Source organism: Carcharhinus amblyrhynchos, chromosome 22 (genome assembly GCF_965287045.1).
Source record: "Carcharhinus amblyrhynchos chromosome 22, sCarAmb.v2.hapA, whole genome shotgun sequence".
Taxonomy (NCBI): Eukaryota; Metazoa; Chordata; class Chondrichthyes; order Carcharhiniformes; family Carcharhinidae; genus Carcharhinus; species Carcharhinus amblyrhynchos.
The window spans coordinates 2,901,543-2,927,635 of record NC_137345.1 but is presented as its reverse complement, the minus strand read 5'-3'; positions in this window follow the sequence as shown (position 1 = coordinate 2,927,635).

Genomic DNA, 26,093 nt, shown 5'->3' with positions numbered 1-26,093 from the left:
AGTGCTGAGTGGGCCACTGCGCACGCGCAGGTCTGTCAGAGCAGAAATCGGGGCCTGCGTAGTAACCCCGCTCCCCAATCGCTGACCAGCTCCCCGACCTTGCAATATTGGCCGTGCAAGCCCCCCACCCCTCGATCGTGGGTTTCTGCCAGACCCAACCCTCCCTGGCCCACCTTGATCTCTGCCTCCCCTATCCCCTCCGCAGCAGCCCTGACGCCCCCCCCCCCCCCCCCACCACCTCCCCAAGCTGGCCATACCCCCCACCTTGATGTCCAACCCCGATCATTATCCACCCTCCTTCTGCCACTGATCCCTAGAAGCAGAATGACCCCTTATCCCCACCGATTGCCCCCCGAGGGGGCCCCCCTCAATAGACCCAAATATTTGCTGGGCTATGGGGAATATGTGGTGGAGGGGGACTGGCTGAGAGAAGCTAGTACAAACACAACGGCTTGAATGGCCTCCTCTGTGCTGTGATGCTCTGATCCTGAATCTATCCGCTCCTGTTGGTTTCTCCTGTGTGTGAGGTGCAGTGGATACTTTGTTCTGCTCCCTTCCACTTGGATAGATGAGAGATGAAGGGCCAACTTTTGCCGACAAAACATCCTTGTCATAAATGTATCTGGTTGGCAAATTGAATTATTTCTGTGTGGATCTTAAATCCCGGTAATTGTATAAACGAACAAAATATCGAACAGTCACAAAGCAGCCAATTATAAATTACAACATTTTAACAGAGGATTTCTACTTGTTTCCCCTCCAGAAACGTTACCCCCTTATCTTCAAATTCGAGCCTAGCAGGGGTGACGGCTTCAGAGGAATCGGTGTGGGAATCTCTCCACAGGAAAGCTGAGGCTGGAGGGGTTAACTTCACATTTCAGCACTGAGCTCGTGCTGGTCAAAGGTTTAGGGACCGAGGTATGGCAGAAATGGAAATCGACCAGTCAAAATTCAATTGAGCAGCAAAATAGGCTTGAGGGTGTAAACGGATTCCTGATCCAACCAAACAGGGGCTGTAATATTGATGATGGGTCACACATTTAACCCCCCCTCACCTCTTTCAGCAATGGTTGAACTGTCCCCAAGGATGATTATAAACCCCCTCCTGCAAATAGATTATCAGAGCTCTCGGAGAACTTCCAGTTCCCCTGGAGTCGCACAGTCCAATCTATTGGATTTTCTTTGGAATTAGGTGCGGGGTGCCTTGTGGGAGGTCTCCTTATTGCAGAGCCCCATGGTGCAGGTCCACACTGTGCAGTCCACCCCCCCTCCCACTCACTTCATGGCCCCCTCACGGTGCAGACCCCAATCAGACTTAAACGTGGAAGGCAGAAAATGAACTAAATTAGGGGGCGATAGCCCTGTACTGCCTTCCTACAGCATATTATACGTTTTGTCTTTTGGAAAATGTTTGAAAAGATTCATGAAAAAACAACATGGAAACCATTTCCAATTGAATCAAAGAATAACTCAGTACATCAGACCCTTTGTGCTCTTGGAAAGAATTGCCCAATTAGTTCCTGCTTCGCCCCAATATCCCACTAGTTCCTCCATTTCAAGTATTTTTCCAATTCTTTAACCACATCGCAATTTATTACAACTCAGTGACTTGCGAAGCCTCCTCCAGAGGGCACTCAAGAGACAACCACATTGGTTTGGGACCAGAGCTATAAAGAGGCCTAAACTGGGTAAGGACGGCAGATTTCCATTCCTAAAGGACATTGGTGAACCAGTTGTGTTTTTAAGACAATCTGACAGCTTTATGGTCGCTTTTACTAATGTTAAATTTCTATTCATTCAACCCAAGGCTGTGTAAATTAGCTTGGAAGAGGTTGCTGCCAGTGGACCGCCATTCTTGCCATTCAGTTTGGAGGAGGTTGATTTGATTTATTATTGTCACATGTATTAGCATGCAATAAAAAGTATTGTTTCTTGCACACTACACAGACAAAGCATACAGTTCATAGAGAAGGAAAGGAGAGAGTGCAGAATGTAGCGTTATAGTCATAGCTAGGGTATAGAGAAAGATCAGATTAATGCGAAGCAGGTCCATTCAAAAGTCTGGTGGCAGCAGGGAAGAAGCTGTTCTTGAGTCGGTCGGTACGTGACCTCAGACTTTTGTATCTTTTTCCTGAAGGAAGAAGGCGGAAGACAGAATGTCTGGGGTGCATGGGGTTAGCACTGCTGCCACACAGTGCCAGGGACCCAGCGTTTGGGTCACTGCCTGTGTCAAGTTTGCATGTTCTTCACGTGTCTGCATGGGTTTCCTCTGAGCGCTCCAGTTTCCTTCCACACTCCAAAGATGTGTGGGTTAGCTTGATTGGTCATGCTAAATTGCCCCTTAATGTCGGGATGGAATAGCAGGGTAAATATGTGGGGTTATGGGGATAGGGCCTGGTGGAATTGTTGTCGGTGCAGACTCGATGGGCTGAATGGCCTCCTTCTGTACTATAGGGATTCATGCCCTTCCTGACAGCTTGTCTTTGGGCATTCTGGTTAGGAGTGCGGACTTCCATTTATCGATGCTGATCCTGGTTAGGTTGCACTCTCGTTAACAGAGATTCTTGTATTGCAAACATGGATAACCTGTTGGTCTCATGCCAATAGCAAGCTCACCGTAGCCCTCTGTTTGGCTTATATGATCCAACTACGAGAATGGCCATTGACTCAAGAGGACAAACATGCTGGGGATCCCTGCATACTGGTGTACTTCCACATTCAGCATTCTGTCTTTGATTGGATTTGATTTGATTTATTATTGTCACATATATTAACATACAGTGAAAAGTATTGTTTCTTGCACGCTATACAGATACAGAATACCATTCATAGAGAAAGAAATGAGAGAGTGCAGGATGTAGTATTACGATCATAGCTAGGGTGTAGAGAAAGATCAACTTAATGCGAGGTAGGTCCATTCAAAAGTCTGAGGGCAGCAGGGAGGAAGTTGTTCTTGAGTCAGTTGGTACATGACCTCAGACTTTTGTATCATTTTCCCGATGAAAGAAGATGGGAAACAGAATGTCCGGGTTCGTGGGGTCCTTAATTATGCTGGCTGCTTTGCTGAGGCAGCGGGAAGTGTCGACAGAGTCAATGGATGGGAGGCTGGTTGCGTGATGGATTGGACTACATTCATGACCTTTTGTAGTTTCTTGCACTCTTGGGCAGAGAAAGAGCCCATACCAAGCTGTGATATAACCAGAAAGAATGTTTTCTATGGCGCATCTGCAAAAGTTGGTGAGAGTCATAGCTGAAAGCCTTGCCATCTTGCCAGGAGATGCCCAACATTTGTCCAAGGTAGCAGACGTGGAACACAAGAACAGTAACCCGCACCGTCACCCTATTACAGCACTCCAATGTTCCTTCAGAAGACACTCATTAAACACACACTGGGAGCAGAATCAAAGTTTGGATATATCAGAAGGAACAGTCATTGTAAAGGAGTGAGCTAAGGACCTTACGCTTCAGAACATGGGCTCACTTGAATCACATCATCCGAACCTTTGAAGATGAAGAGAACAAATTCTATTGATCAGAACAAAGTCCCATTAATGAACAGCCAAGGAAAGTAGAGGAGCGTTCGGCAAAATGAGTTTGAGCAGCAAGAACATTTTGTCTTGGTTGAAAACAGAGATTGAAGTGATAATGATCGCGTTGGATTCCTATAAAATATTGAAGGGCCAAAAAAACCTGAAAGTGACTGGCAGAGATGTGAACAAGACAACACCTTTAATCATCTTAAAATCCAATCACTAATCTGCAGCTTTTGAGTAACGCAAAGAATGGCAACAGCAACTTGGATTCATACCTTCGTGAAACAGCCCAAGGTGCTGCAAGTATAATCAGAAAAATAATTGACACCAAATCTACACACCAACCAGATAGTCTGCATCATTTCCCAAAGGTAGAGAAAACTAGAGAGCACAGGGAAAGTTTTCATATTTATTTACTAGTCACAAATGACTAGTAAATACATTAACACTGCAATGAAGTTACTGTGAAATTCCCCAAGTCACCACAGCCTGGCACCTGTTCGGGTCAATGCACTGAACCAGCATGTTTTTCAAACTGTGAGACGAAACTGGAACACCCAGAGAAAACCCACGCAGACACGGGGAGAACATGCAAACCCTGCAGAGGCAGTGATCGACTCCAGGAATCGAACCCAAGTCCCTGGCACTGTGAGGCAGCAGTGCCAACCACTGTGTCACTGTGCCACCCCCCAGGCTTAAGATGAGAGGAGAGAGATACAAAAAAGTCCAGAGAGGCAATTGTTCCACTCAGAGGGTGGTGAGTGGCTGGAACGAGCTGCCAGAGGCGGTAGTAGAAGTGGGTACGATTGTCTTTTGAAAAGCATTTAGACAGTTACATGAGTAAGATGGGTATAGGGGGATATGGGCCAAACACAGGCAATTGGAATTAGCTTAGTGTTTAAAACAAAAGGGCGGCATGGACAAGTTGGGCCGAAGGGCCTGTTTCCGTGCTGTAAACCTCTGTGACACTATGAGCCACGTTAGACAGTGCAAACACAGTAGATCGAAAGTTTAGTCAAAGAGGTAGATTTTAAGAAGTGTTGTTTACTCTACATTTTGCCACGAGGGGTCCGACACCATGAGTTGATGCTCCGCGGGACATTTATCCTTTCCCTGTGTCTGTAATAAAATAAAGATAAAAATAGAATATAAATAATTAAACCAGGTTATTGAGAACGATATTCAAACCTCTGGTCGTTAAAGGTTTTAAAAGGCGTCTTTGGGATCAGATCAATGGACTGAACATCAAGCAGATTCCACACAGGGCGCAATGTCTTCCTCACTGAATTCCCCACCCAGGCAGTGAGGACAGTGCGTGAGGCTGGCCTGAGAGAGCTGGTGTACCTGCCAACCACTGAAATAAAGCACAACTGCTGTGCTAGCGATGTGACACGGTGCTACATAAATTCACCCTTCTCCTGCCTCGTTGTGAGCTGAAGATAGGTAGATGAGTGCAGTTTGCTGAAAGACAAATCTTTATCAGTTCTCTGTTAGAGCTAAAACATTCAGGATCAATAAGTCTCTTAAAACTAAATGTCAGTCAATAGTCTAAGGTCTTGCTCTATAGTAGCCATTGTTAACTTTATTGATCTTGGATCTCCACCTCTTCTCCAATATCCCTCCCCACCCCCAGATATCAATCATTCCTGCAACTGGAGGCAATCTTTATCCACAAGGTTTAATCGAGTTACTTTGTAATTTAATTGGTTTGAACATCACAATTTTGATGAGGCAAAAATGCTGCCAGTTAAACATGCTGAAGAATAGAAAGTTTGTCTGGCCAATGCTTAAAATGGGACACTATCTTTGAAAGCATGCGGCAAATGTTACCTGTTCTGAGGAGACAGGAAGAGTGCAGTCTAAACAGAAGGTTATTGTATGCTGTTTTATTGCTTAAACAGGGGTTTACACAAACCAACTTAACAGGGCAGAGAATGCACAGGAATTGCAGCTAAACCATTGAGGGCATTTTAACACTGAACAGCATGGGTGGCATGCTGGCACAGTGGTTAGCACTGTGGGACCTGAGTTCAATTCCCAGCTTGGGTCACTGTCTGTTGTGGAGTTTGCATGTTCTCCCCGTGCCTGCTGGGTTTCCTCCGGGTGCTCTGGTTTTCTCCCACAGTCCAAAAGATGTGCAGGTTAGGTTGATTGGCTGTGCTAAATTGACCCAAGTGTCAGGGGATTAGCAGGGTAAATATGTGGGGTTACGGGGATAGGGCCTGGGTAGGAATGTGGTCGGTGCAGGCTCGATGGGCCGAATGGCCTCTTCCCGGCTGTCGGATTCTATGGATTCAGACAGATTTGATAACTTGGCTTGGCCCACATATGAGCATTGAATTGTCTACCTCAGCGATTTGTGAGGAGGATCACATGAGAAAAGACCCCACAAAGGAGCAGGAGCGCCTCCTTTTGGGACGACAAGATAAGTGCAGGCAGCTGTCAGCCTTATTGCTCCTCCACAGATGACCTGAGTTGCAAGACACCCCTCCATGCAGAGGCTTTCTCTGGGCGTTACCCTGCTAGTTTTAAAGTGGAGTGCAGCACCATTTTTGTGGCCATGTCAGAGAATGGGGTGGAGCATTGCTCACGCACTTTTCAAGTGCAGGATTTGGTTCCTTGATATTGGCCTGTAAACCAGGCACAACAAGGGTCAATTTCTATCCTAGGGAGTAGGTATAGCGAGGGACAGATAGGTAAAAAGAGCAGGAGATGGTTTGAGACAGACGAGACAAAGGGACGAAGGACTTAATGGGGTGAGTAAGTGAATGAGAGACAGGAAGAGTCATCAGAAGAGATATGAAGAAGGAGACATGGAGTTCAGAAGGGTGAGGGGCGATCTTATTAAAACTTACATGATGCTGCGAGGTCTAGATAGAGTGGATGTGGAGAGGATGTTTCCACTAGTAGGAAAAACTAGAAGCAGAGGGCACAACCTCAGGCTAAAGGGACGATCCTTTAAAACAGAGATGAGGAGGAATTTCTTCAGCCGGAGAGCGGTGAATCTGTGGAACTCTTTGCCGCAGAGGAGGCCGGGTCACTGAGTGTTTTTATGCCAGAGATGGATATGTTCTTGATTAATAAGGGGATCAGAGATTGTGGGAAAAAGGCAGGAGAATGGGGATGAGAAAAATATCAGCCATGACTGAATGGCAGAGCAGACTCGATGGGCCGAGTGGCCTAATCCTGCTCTTATGTCTTGTGATCTTATGGAGAAAGAGGGGAAGAAGAGGTGGGAAAAGTGAGAGTAAGTGGGACAGCAAAAGAGAGATAGAGTGCGAATGGGAGAGAGCTAGCGAGAGAGACAGCAGGAGATAGAGTGGGTGGGCAAACATGAGACAGATGTGAGAGACAGAGGCCGTGAGACAGAGATAGACAGAGACAAATGACAAGGAAAATGACAATGCGAGAGGCAGAAATCAAACAGAGACTGAGCGAGACAGGCGTTGTGAGACTGAGAGACAGACAGAATACAACATCTCATAAAGCAGTGTTTATTATAATGACAAATTAACACTCATTAAATTTCCATCCCACTGGAAGGGAAGTGTTGGTTTCTGCCACTCTCTTTGTTCTCTGCAAACTCCTTTCTCCCTGCAGATTGCTGCAGCTGTTCCCGTCAGCTCTGGGAATGCTGTTTAGGTTATAGATTTCACACTCATCCTGCTGAGAAATGGGAGTCAGTGTGGGGGCGTGGGGGGGGGGAGGGGGGGAGGGGGGAGGGTGAGGAAGGCAGCCTTCAGAATGAAGCTAATAAGTTAATAATGATGCCAATCCGTCAAAGCAAAGCTTCAATGGCCATCCCCAGGAGCTCCTCCCTCAATCCCATTATCATACAGAGACAGCCACTTACACCACGTTCTGGCTAATCAGAGACTGCAGCCTTTGGAGACAGGGATCTTTTACTGACAGCAGGAGCGAGCAGGATAGCCTGAAAACCTTACACATCACCAAAGGATATTCAACTGGAACCAGCTTTCTTTCAGGAATTTGCAATGGGACTAATATTTCTCAGTACATGGGGGTCCTACAGCACCAAAGGAGAGAATCACAGAACCATGGGATCCCTACAGTGCAGAAGGTGGCCATTCGGCCCATTGAGTCTTCACTGACCCTCCAAAAGAGCATCTTATCCAGGCCCACTTCACCTGTATAATCCGATGCATTTACCCCATTAATCCCCCTAACCTACACTAAAGCCAATTTAGCATGGCCGATCCACCTAACCTGCACATCTTTGGAGTGTGGGAGAAAACCAGAGCACCAGAAGAACCCCACACAGACACAAGGAGAATATTACCTGGAGAACGGAAGAGAACACTCTTCTTTCAACTAGTGCTCAGAAGCTCTGTTGTCCACCTGAGAGGGAGACTGTTTAACAAGGTGACACCTCCGACAGTGCGGCACTCCCTCAGCACTGACCCTCTGACAGTGCAGCACTCCCTCAGTACTGACCCTCTGACAGTGCGGCACTCCCTCAGTACTGACCCTCTGACAGTGAGATATTCCCTCAGTACTGACCCTCTGACAGTGCAACACTCCCTCAGCACTGACCCTCTGACAGTGAGGCACTCCCTCAGCACTGACCCTCTGACAGTGTGGCGCTCCCTCAGTACTGACCCTCTGACAGTGAGGCACTCCCTCAGTACTGACCCTCTGACAGTGCGGCACTCCCTCAGTACTGACCCTCTGACAGTGCAGCACTCCCTCAGCACTGACCCTCTGACAGTGAGGCACTCCCTCAGTACTGACCCTCTGACAGTGAGGCACTCCCTCAGCACTGACCCTCTGACAGTGAGATACTCCCTCAGTACTGACCCTCTGACAGTGAGGCACTCCCTCAGTACTGACCCTCTGACAGTGAGGCACTCCCTCAGCACTGACCCTCTGACAGTGCAGCACTCCCTCAGCACTGACCCTCTGACAGTGAGGCACTCCCTCAGCACTGACCCTCTGACATTGCAGCACTCCCTCAGCACTGACCCTCTGACATTGCGGCACTCCCTCAGTGCTGCATTGGGAGTGTCAGCTGGGATTTTGTTCTGAAATATCTGGACTGGGATGTAAAACCACATCGCACGAGTTAATCTGCCTGATGTAAAGCTCCCAGTTGAATGAGGAATGATTAGTGGCCCATTGGAGGTCAATCAGAAGGACAGTTTTCAATAATGATGAAAAATAGCTGAGTTAAGTGAAGAGTAATAGATTGATAAGAAAGGGAGGCTACATTTAATTTATAAAGTGAGGTCGGGTAGGCTTGCATTGTTTTCTCTGGAGCAGAGAAGACTGACGGGTGACCTGATTGAGGTGTTCACGATTATGAGGGACATCGACAGGATGGACAGGGAGCAGCTGTTCCTTGTTGTTGAAGAGCCAGTTACGAGGGAACACAAGTTGAAAGTGAGGAATGGGAGGCTTAGAGGGATTTGAGGAAAAACCTCTTTACCCAGAGAGGGGTGACGGTCTGGAATGCACTGCCTGGGAGGGTGGGGGATGCCTCACATCCTTTAAAAAGCGCCTGGATGAGCACTTGACACATCATAACGTTCAAGGCTATGGGCCAAGTGCTGGCAAGTGGGATGAAGTGGGAGTTCATTGCCTTTCATGCATCGGTGCAGACTCGATGGGCTGAAGGGCCTTTTCTGCACTGAAGTATTCTGAGATACGTGACAGGATTCCCGGCTGATTAAAAAGTAAATTTAAGGTGAAATGAGGCTGCATTTAGTGCAGCTAGCCAGATTGACATCCTTGCCTGCTAGAACATCGATAGGTTCATCTTGGGTGTTGTGGAATGTGGAGCAACAGTGGGTAAATAATGTTGATGTGTGAGTCATCCAGGATCGAACTGAATGATGGAACAAGCTGGAGAACTACATGGCCTCCTCCTGTGCTTAGAGAACACATAGACTTTCCAACAAAGGCAGGGGATTATAAATAGAGTGGGAGATGTTACATGGGGAAGGTTCTGTTACTCATGTCCTGAGAGTTACAAGAGATGAGAATGAGTTGATATCCAGGCTGTAGTGTTTGGCACAGCGAGTATTGACCGATGCGTGAGAGTCGCAGGTGTAATCCCTGAGTCACATCTGCTGGTACGATCGCCCCACCTGTGCGCTGCCCCTCAGCACCACTGACTGTTCAAAATTAACATTAAAGGTGGGGTATCTCAGAGTGAGGGGGAGATTCAGGGAGAACTTTTCACTCCCCTTGTACTCAGACAAGACAATTGTAGGATCCCTACCATATAGAAGGAGGCCATTCTGTCCATCTAATCTGCACTGACTCTGACAGAGGCCCACCATCCACCCAATCCCCATAACCCCAAGCATTTACCCTGCTACATCCCCTAACGCTAGAGACACTAGGGGCAATCTAGCATGGCCAATCCACTCAACCTGAATTTTTTTAAAATTCATTTGTGGGGCATGGGCATTGTTGACTAGGCAGCATTTATTGCCCATCCCTTGTTGCCCTTGGAGGGCAGTTGAAAGTTGCTGTGGCTCTGGAGTCACATGTAGGCCAGACGAGGTAAGGACGGTAGATTTCCTTCCCTAAAGGATATCAGTGAACCGGGTGGGTTTTTCTGACAATCGACAATGGTTTCATGGTCATCAGTAGATTCTTAATTCCAGATATTTTTTATTGGAATTGTGGCGGGATTCGAACCCCGATCCCCAGAATATTGCTGAGTTTCTACATTAATAGTCCAACAATAATACCACTAGGCCGTCGCCTCCCCGCTGCACTGTGGGCTCCTTTGGAGTGTGGGAGGAAACTGGAGCATCCAGAGAAAACCCATGCAGACACGGGGAGAACATGCAAAGTCTGCACAGACAGTGACCCAAGACTGGAATTGAACCCAGATGCCTAGCAGTGTAAGGTGGCAGTGTTAACCACTGTGCCACCCTAGATTAGCCATAAAATCTAAGCAACATCAATTTCAATTTATATAGAGCCTTCAACATAATGAAATGTCCCAAGGCACTTCACAAGTGCATCAAAATACAATAGGACACGGAGCAACATAAGGAGAAATTAGCTCAGATAAAAGCTTGGTCGAAGAAACAGGCTTTTAGTTGTGTTTAGATGAGGAATTTGTGATGGAGAGGAGGAGGAAGAGAATACCAGAGCTGGTGGGCTTTGGATAATTGAAGGCGTAGCTTGAATAGAGCAATAATAATTCGGAAGTACAGGAGGCCAGAATTCCATAAATGTAGGTATCTCAAAAGATCTTGGAGCGGAACACAGCAAAAAGGCTCTTCACAGCAGTATTATCGAAAAATATTTGCCATAAAATTGCATAAGAAGATGTTAAAACAATCTTGGCCAAAGAGGTGGATTTTAAGGAAGCTATTAAAGGAGCAGAGAGAGCTGGAGAGGGGTCGGGGCGAATTTCAGAGGTTAGTGCCAAAGGAGCTGAAGGCATGGCTGCTGATGGATGAGCGATGAAAATCAGGGATGGATGAAGAGTCAGAATTGGAGGAATGTGGAGAAATTGGAGGATTGCAGAGCTGGAAGTGGTTGCAGAGATAGGGAGGGCGAGGCATGGAAAGCGAGGATGACCATTTTAAAACCAAGGCATTGCTAAAACCCGAAGATAGGTAGGTCAGCGGGCAGAGGGTTACTGGGTGAATGGGATATGGTGCCAGTGTTTGGGATGAGCTCCAATTGGTGGAGAATGCAAGGCTGGCAGTCTGATTTGGAGAATATTGATGTGTCTAGGTGATAGTGATGGTGAAACTGCTTCCCTAAGTTTTAAAGCTAAGTTTCGTTAACAGTCTCATTATGAAAGACTCGGTTACTCTGTGTGTTTATCACTCCCGCGTAAAGTATTCGCAATCTATGTTACTGCATTTTGTTGTAACTATGGTTTGGCTGCCTTTCATAAGAACATAGAGTAGAATACCTACAGTGCAGAAAGAGGCTATTTGGCCCATCAAGTCTGCACCGACCACAATCGCACCCAGTCCTTATTCTCGTAACCCCTCGTATTTACCCTCCTTTTCCCCCCCCGTACTAGAGTTATTTTACCATGGCCAATCAGCCTAACCCGCATACCTTTGGATTGTGGGAGGAAAGTGGAGCTCCCAGAGGAAACCCACACAGACACAGGGAGAAAGAGCCCGGGGCCAGAATTGAACCCAGAGCCCTGGCGCTATGAGGCAGCAGTGCTAACCACTGTGCTAATGTGCTGTCCCACCCAACATAAGAACTAGGAGCAGAATTAGGCCATCTGGCCCCTCGAGCCTGCTCCATCATTCAATAAAATCATGGCTGATCTTTTCGTGGACTCAGCTCCACTTACCCACCCACTCATCATAATCCTTAATTCCTTTACTGTTCAAAAATGTATCTATTCTTGCCTTAAAAACATTCAATGAGGTAGCCTCAACTGCTTCACTGGGCAGTACAACAAAAGTACGATGGAATCAACCCGAGGGGAGGATATTCCTTAACTCAATTGCTTTGTGTGGGACCTATTGTGGGCTATTGTTTTCACTCATTATTCCCATTAGCTCTCTGTACACACTGGCCCTAAAGCTTGAAGCAACATCAACACTTTATGAATCTTCACTCAGGGCTATAGAGCTGTCTTTGATCAACAAAAGAAATTGGTTGAAATGAGTTTATCTATTCACTGCTTAAATTATAATAGTCTCATTATTACAATTACAGAGCAGAGTGAAGAATGAGCTTTATAAGTGTCTACAGGAGATTCTGCTAGACTGTTCTGCTAGACAGCAGGACGTGGCAACGATCCTTTCACTTTTCACTCTACAAGGGATTGCTTAAAGTATTACCTCAGTCCAACCTCCAAATAAAGTGATCCAGGTCAAATGTGAATGCATCGGTGTGTGCATATTCTCCCCGTGTTGGCGTGGGTTTCCTCCGGGTGCTCTGGTTTTCTCCTACAGTCCAAAGATGTGCGGATTAGATGGAGTGGCCATGCTAAATTGCCCATTAGTGTCAGAGGGAGCAGCCAGGGTAAATGCATGGTGTTACGGGGATAGGGCCTGGATGGGATTGTGGTTGGTGCAAATGTGATGGGCCAAATGGCCTCCTTCTCTGCTGTAGGATTCTATTTGCTGCTGAGGTTCGTTATGAATGGGTAAGAATCAGGATTCCAAAACATGGGGGAATTTACAGAAAACTAACAGAGGTGTTTTAATCCTGTTTGAGGAACGGAAGTCAAACAATTTCTTCATTTTTGGGATTTGGGCGTTGCTGACTGGACCAGCATGGTTGCCCCATGTAGGATTTCCTTGAAGAAGATGGTAGTAAGCTGTCTTATTGAAACTTTGTGTGAGGGAGGAAACTTTCTAGCTACCTGTCAATCATTTGGGGAAATCTGAAATTAATTTTATAAGAAAATAAACAAAATTTCTGCTCTAATTGGATTGCTGCTTTCAGGCCCCAGAGAGGTCCTTTCAAACTCAATTTCATTATGGTAACTAATGAGTATGTTATTGACCAGAGAGCTGTCTTGCTGAGCGCTTACTCTCTGTCTCGAGACTGCTGGCTAATATCAAGACATGCAGATTCCTGGAACCAAAGCTAGCGTCCCATTAGTCTCAGCCCTAATAAAGGAGATGCCCCAGCTTAATTGGCTTGTGGGTGGCCAATGTGCATTCGGGATATCGTTTTACTAGTGTCCCAGGTACTTAGCTGGATTATTAAAGCTGACACTCCCAGTGCAGCACTGAGGGGGTGCGGAACTGTCAGGAGTGACACATTTCAGATGGGACTTTAAACCCTGCTTCACGGGAGAACCATAAATGATTCAACGACACTGTATCAGAGATCGGATTGTCAGAGGCTTTTTCCCAGGGTGGAAGAGTCAATTACAAGAGGGCACAGGTGAGAGGGGGGAAGCTTAAGGGAGATGTGCGGGGGAAGATTTTCATGCCGAGAGTGGTGAGTGCCTGGAGCACATTTAACAGGCACCTGGATGGGTTGTGAATAGGGAGGGAATAGGGGGATATGGACTGAGTAAGGGCAGAAGGGGTTTTTTTAGTTAGGGCATCATGATTGGCACAGGGCTGGAGGCCTGCAGGGCCTGTTTCTGTATTGTATTTTTTTGGTTCTTTGTAAAACCAGAGGAGTCTTTGCTAATCCTTAATCCTCACCATTGCCAAAAAAATTGGATTATCTGGTCATTTATCTGATTGCTGTTTCCAGGACCTTGCTGTGAACAAATTGATTTATGTATCACAGCCGTAACTAAACTTCAACCATATTTCACTGGATGTAAAACACTTCCAGATATCCACTGGTCGGGAAAGGCACTACAGAAATGCAATTCTTTCTGTTGCTTTTAACTCTGAGGCTTTCACAACCGCAGTCACAAGACTTAGATCATAGAAACCCTACAGTGCAGATGGAGGCCATTCAGCCCATCGCGTCTGCACCGACCGTAATCCCATCCAGGTCCTGTTCCCGCAACCCTACACATCTATCCTGCTAATCCCCCTGACATTAGGGTCAATTTAGCATGGCCAAACAACCTAACCAGCATGCCTTTGGACTGTGGGAGGAAACTGGAGCATTTGGAGAAAACCCACGCAGACACAGAGAGAACATGCAAACTCCACACAGACAGTGACCCGAGGCTGGAATTGAACCTGGGACTCTCGTGCTGTGAGGCAGCAGTGCCACCATGCCACCCATAGATAGAGGATAAGATGTCACCAAGGTGACATCAGATGGAATCTCTGATCATCCGAGGTCTCCAGTAGGTTTTCTGATTGTCCCCAGCGAGCTCACAACTTGGTACAATAATAAGTATAATGTATTTTTTTGGCAAGCAAAGCTAAGTTATATTTGGCTACGATTGTAATATAGAGACTACTATCAGAGTTACTTATTAATGTTGAATACATTTGTACAATGGCATTGGTCTTGGTCAGAATTAAGATGCTGATGCCTCTTAATTGTCAGAGTGAGATCTCAAACAGGTTGAGAAAGACTCAGAGCCAAAAGCAACAGACAGAATTGCATTTCTGTAGTGCCTTTCCTGACCAGTGGATATCTGAAAGTGTTTTACATCTAGTGAAATATTATGGAAGTTTAGTTCCTGCTGCGATGCACAAGGAACTACAAAAGGTCGCGAATGTAGCCCAATCCATCACGCAAACCAGTCTCCCATCCATTGACTCTGTCTACACTTCCCGCTGCCTCGGCAAGGCAGCCAGCATCATTAAGGACCCCACACACCCCGGACATTCTCTCTTTCACCAACTTCCTTCGAGATAAAGATACAAAAGTCTGAGGTCACCTACCAACTGGCTCAAGAACAGCTTCTTCCCTGCTGCTGTCAGACTTTTGAATGGTCTTCCCTTGCATTATGTTGATTGTTCTCTACACCCTAGCTATGACTGTAACACTACCTTCTGCACTCTCTCATTTCCTTTTCTATGAACAGTATGTTTTGTCTGTATAGCGCGCAAGAAACGATATTTTTCACTGTATGCTAGTAGATGTGACAATAATAAATCAAATCAAATCAAATCAAATCAAAGACTCATAGAATTATGTAGAATGCATTGAACAGAATCTGGTCAATGCCAACACTCCCACCCCAGTTCATCTTACCCAACAGTTTATTCTCCTATCCCTGTCCATTTAATCCTATCTAGCTTTTCCACAAACGCATCCACATTACTCACCTCAGTAATGAGAATGAGCTCCACATTCCCATCACTCTCTGACTGAAAACATTGCTGCTAAATCCTGTACTGGATTTATTACTTCCATTTAGTGAGCCTAGTTCTGGTCTGACTCACAACTGGAAATAACTCTACGTTCATCCTATCAAACCCTGTGATAATTTTAATGATCTCTACCAGGTCAATCCCTCAGCCTTCTCTCTTCTAGAGAAAAGAATCCCATCTTTCCCAATGGTTATAACGTCTCAATTCCAGTATCGTCTGTGTAAGATCTCTTTTGCACTTCCTGTGGGTGAAAGACGGTGAGAAGGTTCTGAAATGAGATAAGTGTTGAGTGGAACTAAATCTGACAGAGGCCGATGTTGATATAGATCCATCGGCAAATTTAACTTTTCCAGAACCGTGACGAACGGTTGAGCTGAAATTAAAGCATCGCAAATACTATTACCTCTCGACAGATAGAGTGGGAATCAGGTAAGTAAACACACGGCAGCATTGCACAGGTGATGGAGCCAACGGGAATCTCACACCATCAGTCAATCTGTCAGGGAGTGGAAGTGCAAAGTGTGCCACAGTGAAAGGTCTGGTGAAACGGGCTTCACCATCAATGTCCCTGCTCCAAGCAGGTGAAAGATTGTGGAATACATGCAGGCAGGAGATTGCCTGAACTCAAGCCATTCCAGACACTATCACAGACAAGGGTACTTCTGATTTGATTTATTATTGTGTTAGTATACAGTGAAAAGAAAGGATGTCCGTCATGAGGAAAGGGAGCAGAAAATCAGGCATAAACTCATCACTGAAGCCTACACCAATGTGACTTTTCTTTTAATTCATTTATGGAATGTGCATTTAATCCCATCCCCAGCTGCCCTTGGGAAGATGATGGATTTTTGAACCACTATATCCATTCGGTGTAGGTACTCCTACAGCGCTGTTAGGGAGAGTGTTCAGAGACAGTGAAGCCAATATATTTCCAAGGGGCAGCACAGTGGCACAGCGGTTAGCACTGCTGCCTCCCAGAGCCAGGTGCCTGGGTTCGATTCCCGGTTTGGGTTGCTGTCTGTGTGGAAACTGCACCTTCTCCCCGTGTCTGCATGGGTTTCCTCCGGATACTCCAGTTTCCTCCCGCAGTCCAACGATGTGCGGATTAGTTGGATTGGCCATGCTAAATTAACCCTTCCTGTCAGGCAGACAAGCTAAGGTAAATGCCCTTAGATTATTAGGGATGGGACCTGGGTGGGATTGTGGTCAGTCTAACTTGATGGGCTGAATGGCCTCCTCTTTCACTGTAGGATTCTAAGTCAGAATGATGAGGGGAACTTCCAGGTGGTGGTGTCCCCATGTATCTGCTGCCCTTGTCATTCTAAGTGGGAGAGATCATGAGTTTGGAAGGTGCTCCCCAGGAAGCCTCGGTGAGATGCTGCAGTGTATCTTGTCGATGGTACTTGTTGCTGTCATTGTCGTGTCAGTGATGGGGGGAGTGAATGTCGAAGGTGACAGATTGGTGCCAACCAAGCGGGCAGCTTTGTCCCGGATGGTGTCAAGCTAAGTGAGAGTTGCTGGAGCTGCGCCCGTCCAGGCAAGTGGAGAGTATTCCATCACATTGCTGACCTGTATCTGATAGATGGTGGATGGGTTTTGGGGAGTCAGTGTACGAGGCTCACCAGCTTCAGGCAGGAACCACACCGACCTGTAAACTGGAAATGTAAATGGTTGTGATACCTGAACCATTGTGTGATCTGTGTGTCTTACTGCATAGAGTGGCACGGTGGTTAGTGCTGCTGCCTCACCATGCCAGACACCTGGGTTCGATTCCTGTTTGGGTCACTGTCTGTGTGGAGTTTGCACGTTCTCCCCGTGTCTGTGTGGGTTTCCTCCGGGTGTTCCGATTTCCTCCCACACTCCAAAGATGTGCGGGTTAGGTGGTTTGGCCGTGCTAAATTGCCCCTTAGTGTCAGGGGGATTAGCTAGGGTAAATATGTGGGGTTATGAGGATGGGTGGGATTGTAGTTGGTGCAGACTCGATGGGCCAAATGGTCTCCTTCTGCACTGTAGGATGCAGAGATTCAAGGGTTAAAATTGATGTCTTTCCAGTGTGATGTTCTCTCCCCAGTATGTGCCACTAAGCTGCTCGAGCTGGGTATGGGCATCGCTTGGCGGATTCTGTGGGAACTGAGCCATGGCAGATACCGCACAGCAAGTGAGTCACATGGGTTGAAGCCAGGGCCAATCGACAAGTGCACATTGCCGCAGCTTGTCGTGATTTTTTTATCGATCGGTCTGTCAGTGATATTTCACGCCAATTTGCTGTCGCCAAGTATTGAAATGAGATGGTCAGACCCATGATCCTATCAGCTGAGTTCAAGGCTTGTGTGACAGCAAATCAATGGCCAGGATCTTGTTGACAAACTAATCTTGTTTTATTAGACAGATCAGCAAGAAATGAGGCACTGATAAGAATTTTGTACAGAACTCCACTTGTCAGAAAACTGGGCGCAATTCAAGTCTGTATAAGGATTCTCAGTCCGAGGGCAGTGCCATAGGAGGAGGTCGTGCAGTTACTCCAGCCTGGTCCACCTTTCAACTAGATCAATGCTGATCTGTATCTTAGCTTCACCTGGTCCCTAAACCCTTAATTGAAACCCTTAGTTTCTGGTTGTGTGACAGCTTGGTATGGGCTCCTGCTCTGCCCAAGACCGCAAGGAACTACAAAAGGTTGCTAATCAATCACGCAACCCAGTCTCCTATCCACTGACTCTGTCTATACTTTCTGCTGCCTCGGCAAAGCAGCCAGCATAATTAAGGACCCCCGGACATTCTCTCTTTCACCTTCTTCCTCTGGGAAAAAGATACAAAAGTCTGAGGTCACATACAAACTGACTCAAGAACAGCTTCTTCCCTGCTGCTGTCAGACTTCTGAATGGACTTACCTTGCATTAAGTTGATCTTTCTCTACACCCTAGCTATGACTGTAACACTACATTCTGCACTCTCTTGTTTCCTTCTCTATGAATGATATGCTTTGTCTGTACAGCATGTGAGAAACAATTTTTCACTGTATGTTAATACATGTGACAATAATAAATCAAATTTTAAAAAAATCGAAACATATAGGACCCTGAGGGGTATTGACAGGGTGAGTGTGGAGAGGATGTTTTCCCTCCTGGGAGAATCTAAAACTCACAGTCACTGTTTAAAAATGAGGGGTTGCCCACTTGAGACAGAGATGAGGAGATTTCCTTTCTCAAGAGGGTTGTGGTTCTTTTAAAGCAGTGATGGACACCCTACGGCCCAGGGGCCACATGTGACCCAGCTGTGCTCTGAGTGCGGTCCATGAGATGCCTTGCTGACAATTGGCAGCCAAATTCCGTTGGTTTCCATCTGTGTAGTTTTGACTGAAGTGATTTGAATGTAGAGCAAGGGCAAGGGGGGGTGAGGGGCTGGCTCAATGTTCAGGAGACTGGCTGTGAGAGCCGTGCACTCTCCCTGAGTCCAAAGTGTCAACATTCCTTTTGTTTTCACCATTTAAAGTTGATGAGAGTTCTATTAATATATAAATCATGAAGATTTTCTCTAACTCATTATGAAATATTTGGTGTGTATTGAATATATTGAACTTTACTCATGGGGTTGTGGGTTGGAAACATGCCTGATTTCAATTTTGTGGCCCACTCAGATGAAGGAGGACCATTCATGCGGCCCATTCTGTGCCGACACTGTACTTAGGAAAGCCCACCAACGCCTCTACTTTCCCAGAAGACTAAGGAAATGTGACATGTCCGCTACGACTCTCACCAACTTTCACAGATGCACCATAGAAAGCATTCTTTCTGGTTGTTTCACAGCTTGGTATGGGCTCCTGCTCTGCCCAAGACCCCAAGGAAGTACAAAGGGTCATGAAAGAAGCCGAATCCATCAGGCAAACCAGCCTCCAATCCATTGATTCTGTCTACACTTCCTGCTGCCTCAGAAAAGCAGCCAGCATAATTAAGAACCGCACGCACCCCGGACATTCTCTTTTCCACCTTCTTTCAAGTTTCTTCCCTGCTTCTATCAGACTTTTGAATGGAGCTACCTCGCATTAAGTTGATCTTTCTCAACACCCTAGCTTTGACTGTAACACTACATTCTGCACTCTCTCGTTTCCTTCTCTATGAGTGGTATGCTTTGTCTGTATAGCGGGCAAGAAACAATTCTTTTCACTGTCTGTTAAAACATGTGACAATAATAAATCAAATCAAATCAAATCACTCACTAGCCGGGGTTGCCCGTCATTGTGGAATCAGAGGCAGTGGAATCAGAATTTTTGAATATTTTTAGGGCAGAGCTAGATGATAAACAAGGGGGTGAAAGGTTATCAGGGGCTGGGCAGGGATTTGGAGTTGAGGTTCCAATCAGGTCAGCCATAATCTTATTGAATGGTGCAGCAGGCTGAATGGGCTGAGTGGCCTACCCCTGACCCTTGCTGGAACGTTTGTATGTTCTATCACTCCCAATTGGTATTTTCAGCTCACTCGAAACTCAGCAGTTTTTTGCAGGGGAGAGAGTTTCCAGCACCTTTTGTATGAAAAGGTGTTTCTTCGTGTCATTGGTGAAAGCTCCAGTTCTAATTTGCAGATTTGATGTTCCCCTGGTGATTCCTGCACCCAAAGAAAATAGTTCCTCCAAATCAATGCCACCAAATCCATTTTAACCTCTTGATTACATTCCCTTTCAATCTGCTACACGCAAAGGAATAAGGAGGGTGAAGTCTGTAGAAGTTTCTAAAGCCTGTCCCCCGCTGTGCTAATTAAATCCTCCAGGTCCCCCCTGTTTGGTGAATCTGTGCGGTACTCTCGTCAAAGCCAACACATCTGTAATAAATCAAGAGCCACCCAATGTGGCTCAAATAATAAAACATTCAATAATTATTTACAAACGAGAGTCTGAGCTGACAATGTGACAATTCTCCACTCCTCCCCGTCTCCAACTGAGCATTCCCCCCCCCGACCCGGGATAGGCACCCGATTGGCTCAGCGTCCCTGCCTCGACACTCCATAAGGTCCGACCCCATCACATGGCCCTCCGGATCGCCCCCTTAAAGGGGCCACACTACCACAGCATCCTTCCTGAGATTCTATGCCCAGGACTGAATGAGCACTCCAGGAGAACCTGAGGGGCAATTTCTTCACAGAGAGGGTGGTGCACATATAGGATGAACTGTCGGATAGTTGTTCAGGCAGGTACAATAGCAAAATTTGAAAAGCATTTGGATAAGGTTAAAGTTCATTTATTAGTGCCACAAGTGGGCTTACATTAACGCTGCAATGAAGTTACTGTGAAAATCCCCTAGTCGCCACATTAGAACATAGAACATAGAAAACTACAGCACAAACAGGCCCTTCGGCCCACAAGTTGCACTGATCAAATCCCTACCTACCAGGCCTATCGAGAACCCTCAATCCCATTAAATCCCATGTACTCATCCAGAAGTCTCTTAAAAGACCCCCACGAATTCGCCTCCTCCACCACCGACGGCAGCCGATTCCACTCACCCACCACCCTCTGAGTAAAAAACTTGTCCCTAACATTTCCTCTGTACCTGCTCCCCAGCACCTTAAACCTGCGTCCTCTCGTACTGACCATTTCAGCCCTGGGAAATAGCCTCTGAGAATCCACCTGATCTATACCTCTCAACATCTTATAAACCTCTATCAGGTCACCTCTCTCATCCTCCATCTCTCCAGGGAGAAGAGACCGAGCTCCCTCAACCTATCCTCATAAGGCATGCCTCCCAATCCAGACAACACCCTTGTAAATCTCCTCTGCACCCTCTCAATAGCTTCCACATCCTTCTTGTGACCAGAACTGCGCACATTCCGGCACCTGTTCAGGTACACTAAGGGAGGATATAACACAGCCAGTGCACTCTAACCAGTACGTCTTTGGGCTGTGGGAGGAAACCGGAGCACCCGGAGGAAACCCCCGCAGATATGGGGAGAACATGCAAACTCCACACAGACAGTGACCCAAGCCGGGAATTGAACCCATGTCCCTGACGCTGTGGGACAGCAGCACTAACCACCGTGCCACCGTGCCTCCCACATTAATTCATTCAGTCAAGGAGATCCCCTTTAGAAAATGTTTGTGTTTAAACCCATGAAGCTCTAACTACTTGCACTGCCATGACAACTGCTCAGAAACATCTCTATTTGAAATTGCCACCCTTGTGAGGTTTCAGGATACTTTCCCCGCAGTGACGGAAGGAGCTATATACAGGTAGTTGTTGCAATGGATTTGAAATTGCTGCGGGATTATCCAGTAAAGTTGCTTTGACACCCACTGTCGCTGAATAATCAAACGTTTCTCTGTTGCAATCCGACAAATTTAGAAAAGATTTGTCTCTCTAACAAGGTGAGAATGGTGGAGTGGTGGGGGTGGGGGTTGGGGGGGGTGGCGTTGGATGATAAGAAACATTCACTGCAGAGAGGAAATGTGAAACAGCATATAAATACTGCTACCTCCTGGAGCTGTGAATGGGGAAGCATCCACAAATATATTCCAGTAGTTTAACACCTTGCATTTACGTAGCATCTTACATATAGAACTTATCCCGAGGTGCCTCACAGAAAGAGGGACTTAACAAAACATGCAAAAGTTTAAAGTTGCTTTATTTAGGCTTACATTAACACTGCAATGAAGTCACTGTGAAAATTCCCTAGTCGTCAAACTCTGGCACCTGTTCAGGTTACACTGAGGGAGAATTTAGCACGGCCAATGCACCTAACCAACGCAGTTTTTTTTCAGACTGTGGGAGGAAACCGGAGCACCCAGAGAAATCCCACGCAGACACAGGGAGAATGTGCAAACTCCCCACCATCAGTGACCCAAGCCAGGAATTGAACCCAGGTCCCTGCCGCTGTGAGGCAGCAGTGAACAAAGGACAAAGATCGGATGCTTATCAAGCATAAAGTGCTTGGGAGGAAGACGGGAACTTGGATTTATGATTCCTGAAGCTCTCCATCTATAAAATAATGAGGGGCATAGATCACTTAGCGAGTCAACATCTTTTCCCAAAGGTAGACGAGTGTAAATCTAGAGGGCATAGGTTTAAGGTGAGAGGGGAGAGATACAAAAGGGTCCAGAGGGGCAATTTTTTTACACAGAGGGTGGTGAGTGTCTGGAATGAGCTGCCAGAGGCAGCAGTAGAGACGGGTACAATTTTGTCTTTTATAAAGCATCTAGACAGTTACATGGTTAAGATGCGTACAGAGGGATATGAGCCAAATGCGGGCAAGTGGGACTAGCTTAGTGGTAAACAAAAAAGAATGGTATGGATAAGTTGAGCCGAAGGGCCTGTTTCCATGCTGTAAACCTCTGTGACTCTATGACTCCGTAACAAAGAAAATTACAGCACAGGAACAGGCCCTTCGGCCCTCCAAGCCTGCACCGACCATGTTCCCCCACTGTACTAAAAGCCCCCACTCTTCCGAGGACCATACCCATCCATTCCCATACTATTCATTGCTAACCACTGTGCCAACCTTAAAACATCAGTAGATTTTTAATTCCAGGTTTTTTAAATTGAATTTAAATTGCACCATCTGGTGGGATTCAAACCCAGATCCCTAGAACATTTGAACATAAGAACATAAGAAATAGGAGCAGGAGTAGGCCATCTAGCCCTTCGAGCCTGCCCCGCCATTCAATAAGATCATGGCTGATCTGTCGTGGCTCAGTTCCACTTTCCCGCCCTCTCCCCATAACCCTTAATCCCCTCTCTTATCAAGAACCCATCAACTCGCTTCTTAAAAATATTTAGCAAGGCAGCCTCCACCACTTCAACGGGCAGAGAATTCCAGAGATTCACCACCCTTTGAGTGAAGAAGTTCCTCCTCAACTCCGTTCTAAACCGCCTCCCCTTTATCTTGAGGCTGTGCCCCCTAGTCCTACTGTCTTTTTTGAGCGGGAAGAGTCTCTCCACCTCTATCTTATCCATCCCATTCATCATCTTATACGTCTCAATGAGATCTCTCCTCATTCTTCTAAACTCTAACGAGTACAAGCCTAGTTTATTCAGCCTCTCCTCATAGCTCAACCCCCTCAACTCTGGTATCAGCCTAGTAAACCTCCTCTGCACTCCCTCCAAGGCCAAAATATCTTTGCGCAGGTGCGGCGCCCAAAACTGCACACAGTACTCCAGCTGCGGCCTCACCTATGCCCTATACAGCTGCAGCAAGACCTCCCTACTTTTATATTCAATCCCCCTCGCTATGAAGGCCAGCATCCCATTCGCCTTCCTGACCACCTGCTGCACCTGCAAGCTGGGTTTTTGCGACTCATGCACAAGGACCCCGAGGTCCCTCTGCACCGTCGCCTGCTGCAGTTTTTCGCCACGTAAGTAATAGTCCTTCCTACCATTCTTCCTACCAAAGTGGACCACCTCACACTTGCCAACATTAAATTCCATTTGCCATTTCCTGGCCCATTCGCCCAGCCTATCTAGATCCTTCTGCAGACTCTCCACACCCTCCGCACAATTTGCCTTTCCCCCAATCTTGGTGTCATCAGCAAATTTCGACACCCTACACTCGGTTCCCTCCTCCAGATCATCTATATTTGCTGAATTTCTGGATTAATAGGTTAGCAATGATACCACCAGACCATCACCTTCCCTGAAGGGTTGCTTAACAAATGCAGTGTGCTTTTGATTTAATAGGGCCACTCGTTCAAAACCAGCTTTAACATCTATACAGATGTGTGAAAACGGTGAGCGACAATTCACATCCAACTATCCGTGTCATTTCAGTGAGACATTGCATGCAACATTCCATGATCAAGATGATGGCAGGAAGATAATGATGCACTCTGGCTTCCTGGGTAGCATCTCAGCTCTGAATTAGAGGGTTGTAGGCTCATTAACACAAGCACATGATCTAGGCTGGCACTGTCAGTGCAGCACTGCTGGGATGCTGCACAGTCAGGGGTGCTGTCATTTAGAATAGAAATTACCCCAATGTCGTACCTTCCATCTCAGGAGGCTGAGAAAGCTCCCGCTGAACTGAAGAACAAGAGATCCCTCACGGTGCACTGGCCAAAATTTACAACCCAACTAACATTGCTAAAAATCACTAACATCACAGGAAGCGCAGTGGAACACATGCCCCAATGAGGATGGAGTGAAAATGGTCGAGAGCTTCAAGTTACTAGGCGCCCAGGTCAGCAACAAACTCTCCAAGTTCCTCCATGCTGACACTATAGTTAAGAAAGCCCACCAATGCCTCAACTTTCTCAGGAGGCTAAGGAAATGCAGCATGACTCTCACCAACTTCTACAGATGCACCATAGAAAGCATTCTTTCTGGTTGTATCACAGCTTGGTATGGGCTCCTGCTCTGCCCAAGACCGCAAGAAACTACAGAAGGTTGTGAATGTAGCCAAATCCATCACGCAAATTAGCCTCCCATCCATTGACTCTGTCTATACTTCCCGCTGCCTCGGCAAAGCAACCAGCATAATTAAAGACCCCACGCATCCTGAACATTCTCCCTTCCATCTTCTTCCATCAGAAAAAAGATACAAAAGTCTGAGGTCATGTACCAACCAACTCAAAAACAGCTTCTTCCCTACTGCTATCAAGCTTCTGAATGGACCTACCTTATTTTAAGCTGATCTTTCTCTACCCTCGAGTTATGACTGTAACACTACATTCTACCCCTTCTCCTTTCCTTTTCCCCCATGTACTCTATGAACAGTATGCTTTATCTAGATAGCGCGCAAGAAACAATACTTTTCACTGTATGTTAATACACGTGACAATAATAAATCAAATCAATTCAAATCACTGCCCTCTGTGTGAAAAAATTGTCCCTCTGGACACTTTTGTATCTCTCCCCTCTCACCTTAAACCCATGCCCTCTAGTTTTAGACTCGCCTACCTTTGGGAAAAGCTTCCATGCTGCCTGACTTTTGAATGGACCTACCTCACACTCAGTTAATCTTTCTCTACACCCTAGCTATGACTGTAACACTACTTTCTGCACTCTTTCTTTTCCTTCTCTATGAACGGCATGCTTTGTCTGTATAGTGCGCAAGAAACTATACTTTTCACTGTATGTTAATACATATGACAATAGTAAATCAAATCAAATCAAAAATTTATGACTGTGTCAATATATGTGTGGGAGTTTGCTGTGTGAAAATTGGTGGCTGATTTTCCTACGTCCTTACAGTGAAGACACTTGGAAATATGACAGCAGCTGTGAAACACTTTGGGATGCCCCAAGATTGTGAAAGGTGCTATATAAATGCACGTTTGTGCTTTCCTTTCCTTCTTCAGTGTTTGCAGACACACTTCCAACTTGAACTTTTCTGAACTTCCCATGGCTGCCTGAGAGGGAAGGCAATGAACTGAACCCTTTATTAATCAAACCAAACAGCTCAGATTTAATTGACAGAAGAAATATCGGAAAAGAAATGAAATCCGGGAATCATTACTTAACCAAAGGTGGATTAGAAAGATGTGATCTAATTATTACACAATGTTGCTCCAAGGATGGATCTGAGGAGATGTTGCTACTTATTCTGGGAGAGGAAATAAACAATAATATTATTAGTGAGTGAAAATGAAGATGAAAGGTTGCAGTATGTGACAACGAGGTATGAGTTTGGTGAACGAACAGGCTTCAGCCAGTTACAATCCCTCCAAACTGATAAGATTGAATTTCGTGACAAATTCCAATGTTCGAAATTAAATTTATTAAAATGAAATTCTGTCTCCCAACTCAAGAGTCTCCAAACTAGTCGAAGATTTGATGAGTGTTCTATGAAGTCTGGATGAAACCTATAGATAATTAAAGATTTTAAAGTTAACTGCTGCTCTTTCTCTGGTTTCACTCTGTGGATTTTTGAGA